General features: G+C 49.2%; 1 long non-coding RNA gene across 1 annotated transcript; it reads left to right on the top strand.

Moving 5' to 3' along the window:
• Nucleotides 1–5,879: 5,879 nt before the first annotated feature.
• Nucleotides 5,880–8,548, top strand: LOC109293111. The gene is made up of 3 exons (XR_002096246.1): nucleotides 5,880–5,961; nucleotides 7,974–8,112; nucleotides 8,512–8,548. It is a non-coding gene; the product is annotated as an uncharacterized LOC109293111 (long non-coding RNA).
• The last annotated feature ends 3,226 nt before the right edge of the window (nucleotides 8,549–11,774 follow it).

Raw genomic sequence — 11,774 nt, 5'->3', positions numbered from 1 at the left:
AAGTTGTGGAGGACTTCAGTGTCAAGATCCCCAGAATCCGCTTGCCGGGCGTCCCAGAGTTCCTGTGAGAAATGTTTTGCAAGGTGTTAAGTGCTTTCAGGCAACTGGCACTTCAAATTTGCTGTAGTTGCTAAGGCAGTGTATCAGAGGAGTGTTACTGTGGTTTCAAGAGTGAACCAGTCATGTTTTACAACTTATTCTTGATATAGCTGAATTTTGTGTGTGGTTTACTGTACCTTTGCAGTAGCCAGCTGTACTTTACCAGCATCTAGCCATTTTGCTTATTTACATATCACCTGCATCCTCCTGCCTCACCCTGTTCGCTAAGGTCTGAAGTGTCAAACCACATCCTCTTACAACCTGCTTGCTGACAGGCAATACATAGGTCAAAAATGGGGCACCTCAGTTTTCAGTGTCCTATAATTATATTGAGACACAGAATAGCATTGCTTATGCTAAGTGTGACCCGGGTGCACCCAAGGGTGTGCCCTATTCTCAATTGAATGGGATGGGAAGGCAGGAGGGGGTGCCGCCGTGAGAGGGATGCCAGAATTTCAAGCAGATCCGTCTTTCCTCTATAGAGTTAGCCCAAGCCCAAAGTTCTTAACTATATACAGTTTATTAAGTTATAATATACATAAACATAAAACTAAATATCATATACATATATTTACACAGAGAACACTGACAAATAACCAAAACACTATTTACAGCATCACAATACAACATTTCAATTACAAAATATAAGGCGCAAACATGAACAATCTTAATAACACCTATTCCTTAATACAGTCCCTGACCCATGGCAAGAGACAGTCCTCCTTCCAATGGGGTCCCTTGGGGGATGTCCAGTGAGCACCAGGGGCCTCTCCCCTTAGGGCCTTGACTAGGCGGGGGGCTGCTCCCCCAGCCCCTTCTCTGGGTTTGCCTGCCCCAAATGTCTCTCCCCTGCAGGACCCAAGGGCCCAATGACTCGCGCTTCGTCAGGTGGCAGTGGTCTGGGGGCAGCTCGGTGGGGTCTCCTCTGCTGAAGCACCTCTCCAGGCCTCTCCCGTACTGCTGGGTTCCTCCCCACCCTGTGTCCCGCTCTGGGCACCGAGGGCTCAGCTCCTCTCAGCTGCTGTACCACTGCTGCTGGCTCCTGGGCCTCACGCTGCAGCACTACTATTTCCCCATGCCCTGGCTTGGCACTGAGGGCTCTCTTAGCACAGGCCGGGCCCTTCAGGCTCCAGCCAGCCATCGTCATGCTGGGTGGCTAACCCAAGCAGTATCTGCTGCTCCCTGGCTCCCAAGGCTCGGGCCCATGTGCCACCCTGTGCACCGTGGGACCTAGCTGCTTGCCGGGAGATGAGGCCTGAGCCACTTCGCTGTAGCCCCAAGGTCTTTGCCCCGTGCGCTGCCCCATGCACTGTGTGGCTCGCTGGCCCTCCCAGGGTTGCAGGCTCAAGCCGCTACTTGTGGCTCCCAAAGCCTAGGCTCCGTGCACCGAACCGTGCACCGTGATGGGCCTGAACAGTCTCACACCGCTCCTAGAGCCAGGTCTCCGTGCACCGTCCCTGTGCGCCATTAACAGTTTGAGCGGCCTCGCACCACTCCCAAGTTCGCTCCTCCAGTGGCAGCTTCAGGAGCCTTAGGCCTACTGCCCACCGGGGAAGAGCTCCCCAGCTTTTCTTGGCTCTGTTTTCTTGAGTCCCTCACTGTATCTCCCCTCCTGCTGGGCATGCTGCTCCTTTTATACACTCCAGGGCTCTGCCCCTGAAGTCTTCCCGACCTAACAGTTTACAGCCTTCAATCAGGTCCGGAAAGCTCTTCTCCCCGCCCCCCCCCTTAGGAAAGCGGTGTGCCTTGATTTCTCCTGCTGCCTCATGATTGGTGGATGGGCTCCACCAATCAAAACAGCAGGATCTCAAGCCTGGGGCTCAACCCAAGCTTTGAAACGTGAGCTTGCTAAATAAGCATTTTGCTAAAGTAGTTTTTAACCCTACACACCCATCATCTTGATGTCCTCAGAGACTTGCCTTCAAAGGACATGTAGAGAAGAGGAAAGGGAAAGTCAGCACTCGCAACAGCATACTTCAAGAGTTGGTCACCTCAAAGTGGGGAGCAAACCCAGCTACATTATGAACCACTGCTATTGCCTTGCATTACTCCACTGCAGAGTATGCATGTCCAGTATGGGTACGATCAGTTCACGTCAAGAAAATAGACCCTATTCTAAATGACAGCTGTCATGAAATATCAGGATGTCTAAAGCCAACAGCAAAGGATTGCTTGTACTTACTAGCTGGCATTGCACTATCTTATATCAGAAGAAAGGTAACAAGCCAAAAAGAACGATCACAGCAGATGGAAGACCCCCACCCCAGCATCCACTCTGTGGTTACGCAGAAGTAACTAGATGGTTTAAAACATGAATGAGTTTTGTGACCAACGTTGTGCAGTTGGACACGATGACTACAGGGCACAACTGAGGTTATGGTAGGGAAGATTACATGCAATCAGGTGTTCTGAAATGGACCTGGAGCCCCAGGAGGACCTTCCAAGGGGGGCAGATCTAGATTGGCCAACACGGTGATGCATGAATCACCTGCACACACAAACTGGAAGATCAGAAACAAACATGAGGCTACTCTAATGACATGAACATATGCAAGTGCAGTGAAGTACGGACTATTGAGCATATGCTCATTTGCCAACTCCTTGGTGAATGAGACCTGTATGAAGGAGGACCTCACTGGAGCAACTGAAAGAGTCATTACTTGTGCATGATTCTGGAAAAACATCTAGTTTATGACAAGGACAGAAGAAGAAGTGTCAAATTATACTTCCAGTCCCTTACCTTGCCAAATTGAGGAGCCCCAAGCAAGTAGGATAGAGTAGCCTGTCCTCTTGTTTTTCTCTCTGATTAGTCCCAAATTCCAGTGCACCAATTTCTGGTGCCCACACCTGTTTATCTGACATGATCTCAACATAGTGCTTGGATATCAATAGGCCTTTTTGTTGGGATCAAAGCAGTCTTTCTAACTGTTGCTGACACCTTCTAAACAACCTTGATGAAAGGGTAAGTAGAGCTTTGTTTCCAGGCATAGGGTGGGCCACAGGCCTCTGCCCAACAGAACCAAAAGGTAATTGTGGCCTCTCTGCCCTTGAGTGAGAGGTCACAAGGACCTGCAGGGTGCAGGAGGAACCCAGTGGATACTGCTCTTCAAAGATTCAGATCTCACATGCTTGGCAAGCACACACCTAAAGTGGGGTTTACATAAATGACATTTCCACTTGCCACTCTTCCTTTTGGGTGCAGGCTTTGCCTTTGCTCCACAAGCTGTGCTCACTGCTCCATACACAGTTACATCTTACAGCCAGTCTGAGACTGGAGCTGCTTCTTGAGCAGAGCATCTCATAGGCAGCAAATGCCAACAGTGCTCTGGGTTCTGCACTAGTTGCCTTTTGCTCTCCCACTGGAATTTAGGGTGCTGGCAATATCCTATTAATATCTAACTAGTCTGAGACCTTCCCTCCTTGTGTCATTCTGTGGTTGTGAGGTTCAACCTTGATTCTTCACCTCTGGAAGGGCTCTAAACCTCTTGAAATTCACCTGAAATAGCTCAGATTTCCACAAGCCATTTGTATGAGGAGAGTGTGTTTGCAACCCACAATGATGAGAAGCTGGATAGGAGTCTGTTGCGGTCTGGCTGGCTGAGATCCTGTTGGGATGATCTCCTTGCTGGCTTGGGTTGATGATGCCAGGATACATACAGCCTGCAAAGTAGGTCCCAGGTTTGGAAGACAAAGAAACCAGATCCTCCAAACCTTTGACCTGTTTCTTGCTTTTCAAAACACTAGTGATGGCCACCTCCTTGGTGGGGTGGGGAGCACGTACAATTTTGTTCAGGCCCAAGGTCTGTGGTCCCAGCAAGAGATGCAGATGCTTTTTGATATCATGTAATTCAGGGTGCTCTGTAAAGCTTGTGACTCCTTCCTGAAGCAGATTTCTAAACAACCCTTTATAAAACATGATGGACAGCACCACAGCCATGTTTTACATAAGTAAATAGGGTAAAGTCTCCCCCCTGCCCCCCACATACTGGGAAAGGATCACACTGTGGAACTGGTACATCATCTTTTCAACAATGGCCTGGAAGATGGGATGGAGTGCACCCTCAGCAGGTTTGCAGATAACACAATGCTGGAGAAAGTAGTAGATATGCTGGAGGGTGGGGCTAGGATTCAGAGAGACCTAGACAAATTGGAGGAGTGGACTAAAAGAAACCTCATAAGGAGAAATGCAAAGTCCTGTGTTTAGGATGGAACAATCCCATGCGCTGGTACAGGCTGGGGCCAACAGGCTAAGCAGCAGCTCTACAGAAAAGGACCGGGGAGTTACAATGCACAGTAACCTGAATATGAGCCAACAGTGTGCCCTTGTTGTGAAGAAGGCTATCAGCATACTGGGCTGCAGTGGTAGAATGGCTGCTAGCAGATGGAGGGAAGTAATTGCTCCTCTCTATTCAGCACTGGTGAGATCACATCTGAAGTACTGTATCCAGTTCTAGGCCCCCAACAACAGAAAAAATGTGGACAAATTGGAGAGTCCAGCAGAGGGCAACGAAAATGGTTTAGGGGCTGAGGCACATGACTTCTGAGGAGAGGCTGAGGGAACTGGGCTTCTTTAGTCTAGAGAAGGGAAGACTGAGAGGGGATTTAAACAGCCTTCAACTACCTGAAGGGGCGTTTCAAAGAGGATGGAGCTAGACTGTTCTCAGTGGTGACAGATGACAGAACAAGGAGCAATGGGCTCAAGTTGCAGTAAGGGAAGTTCAGGTTAGATATTAGGAAGAACTTTCTCACTGGGAGGGTAGTAAAGCACTTGGAGAGGTGGTGGAATCTGCATCCTTGGAGGTTTTTAATACCTAGGTAGACAAAGTCTTGGGTGGGATGATTTAGTTGAGGCTGGTCCTGCTTTGAGCAGGGAGTTGTACTAGATGGCCTCCTGAGGTCCCTTCCAACCCTAATTTTCTATGATTCTATGATTCATATTTGCCTGTCTGTAGTGTTTGTGTGTGTGTGGCCTCCTACACACATGGACTGGTTGTGTTCAAATTCCACAGCTTGCCCTCCCGTCTCCTCTTTCTCTTGTGTCCTGCACACCAGTACTTTGCACTGTAGGAGAAGTTGAAGCCCAAGCAGGGGCAAGGTACAGCACAGCTGACTGACATCTTTGAGGCCAGGGGCACGAGACCCAGGTGCCCCTGCAGTGTCTGTATATGGCAGCACTTCTCAAAGAACGTTAGGCACTGTCAGGTAAGTCCCTTTTCCCCCTAGGGGCTGGTCCCAGATTGAGTAATGAACCTGCCTGGGATTGTATGGCTACCACAGACCTTACTCTGCCTCTACAGTTGGCAGGTATACTTTTCCAGTCTGCCTTCAGTAACAGAAACACAGAGCAGCACAGGTGTATTTCTAAATGACAGCAACAATAGCCCATGCCCAAACACTGCCCCACAGACACAATTACCACCCAGGGAGATGAGAAAAATAAACTACACAGCACAGGCATTATAGTTATGCCATTCAGTGCATAACTAGAAGGAGCGTAGATATTAGAAGGATATGAGAGGCACTATAGAATAGCCTAGATACCGTATCTCTGGGGTGCATGTATGCCATAGTGGTGTCTACTGACATGATGCTGTGGTCAGTGTGCAGAGGGAGGGGGTTATTATAACATGGGGCAGGAGGGAGTGTGTGGCCAGGAAACCAGGATTATTGTGATACATGGCCATGGGTGGGGGAGGAGGAGGGCATTATGACATGGCAACATGAGTGGGGAGAAGTTTATTGTGACATATCACCATGTCACTGCATATGAGAAGTATTCTGAGATAGTTTATCAGTGCACATGTCTGTGTCCCTGGAGATATTCATTGTGGGATAAAGTGTGCCAGTGTCTGCGTATGGAGGGTTAGTGCAAGATGTTGGTGTATTTGTGTGTCCAGGGTCATTTAGAAGTGCCTATGTGCTGTGTATGGCATGAGACACAGCTGTGTCATATGGTTCCTATTGTTTTCCATGTTGTTACCACCATGTGGGTGACCATGGGAGTTGACCAGGAGTGGGGAAGGGGGGGATCTTGCAAGTAGTCAGTGCCAGTGCATCAGCTTTGTTGTGGGACACGTTGGCAGAAATGACAATTTTCGCCCAATTGGGCCACAAAAAGTGGCCTATAGGCATGATCAAACACAAGTGCACAGCTGCATATAGCTTTAAAAATGGCCAGTTGGGTGAAAATCTGCATGACGGGTCAGATGAAGACATTTCAAATCAGAGCATGTTCTGTAACTTCTGTCTGTGCTGCCTGGCAGTCTGTGGCTGTTCTCAGAAAGGGAGGGGGGAAAAGGAGTGGAGGGAGTTCAGTCGGGGGCGGGGGGGATCAGCCTCTTCTGAAGGGTGGGATGGCTCTAGGTCCATCCCTAAGGGGGTATGAATCGGGGCACTGCCCCAGGCCCTGCGCCTTGGGGGGCCCAGGGAGCTGGGCTGGCTTTGCATCTGGCTGCTTGCCACCACCCCCCGCCACCACATCCGGACCCTGCGCAGGCTGATTTGCCCCAGGCCCCACACCCTGCTACGGTCATCTCTGGGTGGCTCTATTGGAGTTCCCCCCCGCCCCACATGAGGTGGGGAGGGACTCACATTCAGCCACCCCACCCTCCAATACTGGCAGGGAAACCCCTATACTGAACTCCCCTGCTCCCCCCCCCATTCTGAAACAGGGACAGGCTGGGAGAGAGGAGGGGACATTGCTAGGGGAAACTAGCTGCAGGCTGCAGCCAACAGCCATCTTCCCCCCACCCTGGAACCAACAGTGAACTTCTGTTTGTTCCAGGGGGTGGTTGTGACTGTTGTAACCCTCATATCATTTCCTGCAAAGTGCTTTCAGTTACAGGCGGAGGGGAGCTGCACTTCTGTCTGTGCCTGGTGTCAGTTTGTGCATCTGAAAAATGGTGAAAGGAGGTAGTGTCGCTGTGTGCAAGTGATGGCATCAGTGTGGAGTGTGGGAGCCCTGGGGTAGGTGTATGGAGCGTGTTATTCTGAGATGTCCTCTGCAGGTGTGTGCCTGGGGCAGATTCAGTCACCGTATATTTACTGAGCATTGGTTACTGTGAGGTCTCTACTGCCACTGTAAAGGACCTGAGTTCTCATGAGGGGTCAGGTTGAGTGTGGGCAGGGGCAGGGAGGGGTTTGTGAAAGCCCAGGCTCGGTATAGTACAGGATACATGGAGGGGTATTCAGCGTAGCCAAGTCTTAAGACTGGAAATTTGCCAAATAAACATCAGGAAGATGCTAGATGTCTTTAGAGAGACCTTACAGAACCGTCTGAAAAGTCATTAGACAATTAAGCCAGTATTCAACATAGTAAAGTGACCTGCATCTTTAAAGCTAGCAAATCCTTAGTGCTTAATTCTGCTAGGAACTGAAAAGGTCCCTTGAATGGTTGGGACAAAATCACAAATTCATCAACAGTGTGTTGTGAAATGCCAGGAGGGTACAGGAGGGATGGTGGGCAGGGCTGCTGGGAGGGTATGGGGCAAGGGACAGAGAAGAGTTGTCACTAGATTGTGTTTAATGCATGGGATAAGAGGGTTGACAGAAGGGGCCAGGCGGGCAAGAAGAGGGGGTAGGGAACTGTTTTTGTGAGGGACTCGTCTGGCTACATTGCATGGAGGTGGGATGGTTTATCATGGGAGGGGGTGGGGGTTATCTTGAGGACAAGCCAGGTATAATTCACATGTGGAGGAGTAGATGGACGATGAAGTTCCTTCCTGGGCTCCATGCAAGGAGGGTTTATTATGGGGTGTCAGGCTGAGTGTGCTGTGGAGCCTACATGGTTTATCCTCCCCTGTGTGAGATGGGTGCTGGCTGCACTGCACCTACCTGGAAGGTGGTATGAGTCCTGTGTTTCTGTGCAACGTTAGAGGAATGCAACAGCCCAGGTGTGGTGATCCAGGGATCTTTAGCGGTGTTCATGATCGCCTTGGCCATCCTCAATGTGTGTTCTCTCACTGCCCTCCTGCTTGTAGCAGCTTTTTTCTGGTGCAGAGACTGGTGGAAAAAGTGAGTAACAGATGCAATACTCCTGCCCCCCCCCAAGCAAGAGCAGAGGTAATAAACTCAGGTACCCTCCCCCACCTTCTGGGGTGATTAGAGAAGATGGGGGAGGCTGTATCCAAAGGAGAGTTTGTCTGATACCTGACATGGCAGCAGATGAAAGCTCCTTCTCAAAGTAAGGCAGATTAGAAGGTCCCTAATAACAATCCCCCTCTACTCCCCCCACCCACAATACATACACATCCCTGAAAGGAGCTGGACTCCTTTGCCAACCTACAAGGAAAGTGGTCGATGACCCAGAACCATCCCCAAGGTGGGTGCTTCCTTCAAGACCCATGTTCTTGTGGGAAAGAGCATCATCCCGTCCCTGCAGCCCTTTTGGTAACAACCTTTTCTTATTTTAAGGCTAAATGGAAAGAAAGCAAAAGCAGCTGCTTCTATCCCGTAAGTGTCGCAATATTTTTGGCAGTAAGTGTAGCTGGAGCAGGGAAAGGAGAATCTTCTCTTTGCCCAGGATCTGCATCTTCAACTGTCAGCATTGAGGGAAATGCTGTGGGATGGGGTGTGTTCATTCAGATGGGTGAAAGGAGCAGGGGTAAGTCTGGTAGCTGGTCTGTTCTGTGCAGTCAGAGTTGGCTGCCCCAGAGTTGGTCCCCAGGGCCAGGCCACCTGATAGTGCACTTGACCTCTGAAATTGCTGGGCCCTTGGCCATGGGGCAATCTCTCAGGAGTCCCCTTCCTCAAGGCCAAGGTATTCTGTCTGAAACAATTTGAATTCAATGGGGGAACATTTCTGCAGCTCTGTGTGGCAGCTGTATTTAGGGTAAAGCTTGTGGTGTAGTGCTCATAGTTTGGGAGCCCTCAAGCAACCTCCTGGTTTACTATTGCAGAAGGAGGGCAGAGCTGATAAAGCCAGGTACCCTCCTTCCCCTCCTTGGGGTCATTGGGGAAAATGGGGGAGGCTGAATCCAAAGGAGAGTCAATCTGATGCCTGATGGGTAAGGCAGAGGGTTACTAATGACAATTCCCAATGCTCCCCCCCACAACCCCACCCAACCATATACACATACATCCCTTGGAGTGGCTGGACTCCCAGGCCACCCTGAAAGGAAAATGGTTGGTAACCCAGAGCCACCCCCAGGCTGGGGGCTTCCTTTACACCAGCAAGACCCATGTTCCTGTGGGAAAGAGCATCATCCCCTCCCTGCAGCCCCTCTGCTAACAAACTTTTCTTATTTTTAAGGAAATTTAAAAAGAAAGTAAAAGAAGCCAAACCCTTCCAGTAAGTGTCACAGAACCAGTGGTTTTAGCTGTAAGGATAACTGGAGCAGGGACAGGAGAATCCTTTGATTGTCCAGGATCTGCATCTTCTATTGCTAGGACTGAGGGAAAATGATTAGGGAGGGATGTGTTCAGACAGGGGAAAGGGGCAGAAGCAAGTCTGATAGCCAGTCTGTCTTGCATAGTCAGAACTGGCTGAGAAAGAGGATTTCCATTTTATGGGGAACCTCCTTTTTTGAAATTTGGTTTTATTCTGAACCCATGAGAAACCAGTAATGTTTGCCACTCTGAAGAAGCGGATTTTTTTAAAATTGCTTTGAAAACACTAAAGCACAGAGTTTTTAAGGCAAAAATTGTCCCTGATTTGGAGGTGGCTCAGTGAAAAATATATTCATCTCAGTTTCAAAGCAGCAGTGAAGATGACAGCAACATTAACTTCACAGAGCAGAGGTCAAAAATCCCAGGCCCTGTTGCTCTGGTTAGGATGAGGGCTCCCACGGCTTTTAAACCTCCATTTCCATGACACAGCCAGGGAGTCTGGGCATGGCTGGCTGCCCTGGTGGTGGGCTGCTCTGGAAGCAGCGGTTCTGGGGCAGTCCACCTGCTGAGTCTGTCCCAGAGTCTCAGCATCTGAAATTGCTGGGTCCTTGCCCATGGGGAAATCTATCTGGGGACCCCTTCCTCAAGGCCAAGGTGTTTTGGCTAAACAATTTGAATTCAGGAGATGAAAAATTCTGCAGCTCTGTGCATGGCAGCTGTATTTAGGTTAAAACCCGTGGTGTAGTGTCCATACTTTGGGACTTCTCTAGCAGAAGGGCAGAGCTGATAAAGCCAGGTACCCTCCTTCCTCTCCTTGGGGTACTTTGGGAGGATGAGGGAGAATGAAGCTCAGGGACATTTGATCTGATGCTTGATGTTGCAGCAGCTGAAAGCTCCTTCACAAGGCAAGACAGAAAATCCCTAATAACAGTCCCGCCAGCCCCCTGCCCCAGCCAACACACATGCCCCTTAGAGGGGCTGGAGTCCCAGGCCAACCTGAAAAGAAAGTGGTTGATAGCCCAGAGCCATCCCCAGGCCAGATGCTTCCTTCACACCAGCAAGACCCATGTTCCTGTGGGAAAGAGCATCGCCCCTCCCTGTAGCCCTTCTGCTAACAAGTTTTTCTTATTGTTAAGGCTATTTCGCAAGAAAAAGAAAGAAGCCCCCCCCATCCCGTAAGTATCAAAATGTTGTTGGCAGTAAGTATTACTGGAGAAGGGAGAGGAAAACCTTTATTTTCCCAGGACCTGCATCTTCATCTGCGAGTAGTGAGGGGAACTGATTTGGGAAGGGGTGTGTTCGGACAGGTGAAAGGGGCAGAGGCAAGTCTGATAGTTGGTCTGTCCTGCGCAGTCAGAGCTGGCTGAGAAACAGGATTTCTGTTTTATGGGGAATCTCTTTCTTTAAAATTAGGTTTTATTCTGAACCCAGGAGAAACCAGCAATGTTTGCAATCCCTGAGGAAGTGGAAATTTAAAAAAAAGTTTTGAAAACACTGAAGCACAGAGTTTCTGAGACAAAATATGGTCCACAACCCTGTGGTAGCTCATTCAAAAACATATTCATCTCAATTTCACAGTTTCAGTGAATATTAACTTCACAGAGCAGAGGCAGGGATCCCCGGCCCTGTTCCTCTAGTATGAGTCAGGACTCTTGCAGCTTTTAAACTTCCAGTTGCATGAAGGAGATCCAGGGATCCTAGGCACACCTGGATGCTCTGGTGGTGGGCTGCTCTCTAAGCAGCAGTCCTGGGGCAGTTCATTTGGTGGGTCTATCCCAGAGTCTTGACCCCTAAAGTTGCTGGGTCCTTGGCCATGGGGCAGTCTCTCAGGACCCCCCTTCCTCAAAGCCAAGGTGTTTTGGCTGAAACAATTTTAACTCAAGGTATGAACAGTTCTGTAGTTCTGTGCATGGCAGTTGTATTTAGGGTAAAATTTGACGTGGTAAAACCATGTAGTGTTCATAGTTTGGGAGCCCTATAGTAGCCCTTTGTTTCCTAGTGCAGTAGCCACCAGAGCAGCACTATGCACGCATAGCTACACTGCATGATTTGGAACCCAGTGCTGTCCATGTCATTTCATAGTTTGAATTTTGTACAAGGAGCCAAGACATGGCTTGGTACCTTGAGTGGAGAAGTAGAGGGTGTGTACAATTAGGACCTTTCAGGATTCATTTATCTGCTTGTATGGGTTTGTTTATTTATTGATCTGATTTATTTGCTGCACAAACAAAAGGAAGTGAAACAACTGAGAAAACAAGCAAGGAAGATAAAACACTTATAAAAGCCAAGAGCACTAAGATAAACTATATAGCAACTCCCCAAAACCCTGTTTCTCATGTTTTATAGAA

This window comes from Gavialis gangeticus, unplaced genomic scaffold, assembly GCF_001723915.1.
Source record: "Gavialis gangeticus isolate Ggan-Ray unplaced genomic scaffold, GavGan_comp1, whole genome shotgun sequence".
Taxonomy (NCBI): domain Eukaryota; kingdom Metazoa; phylum Chordata; order Crocodylia; family Gavialidae; genus Gavialis; species Gavialis gangeticus.
Note: the sequence above shows the minus strand (reverse complement) of the source record. Positions and strands in the feature narration are given on the sequence as shown.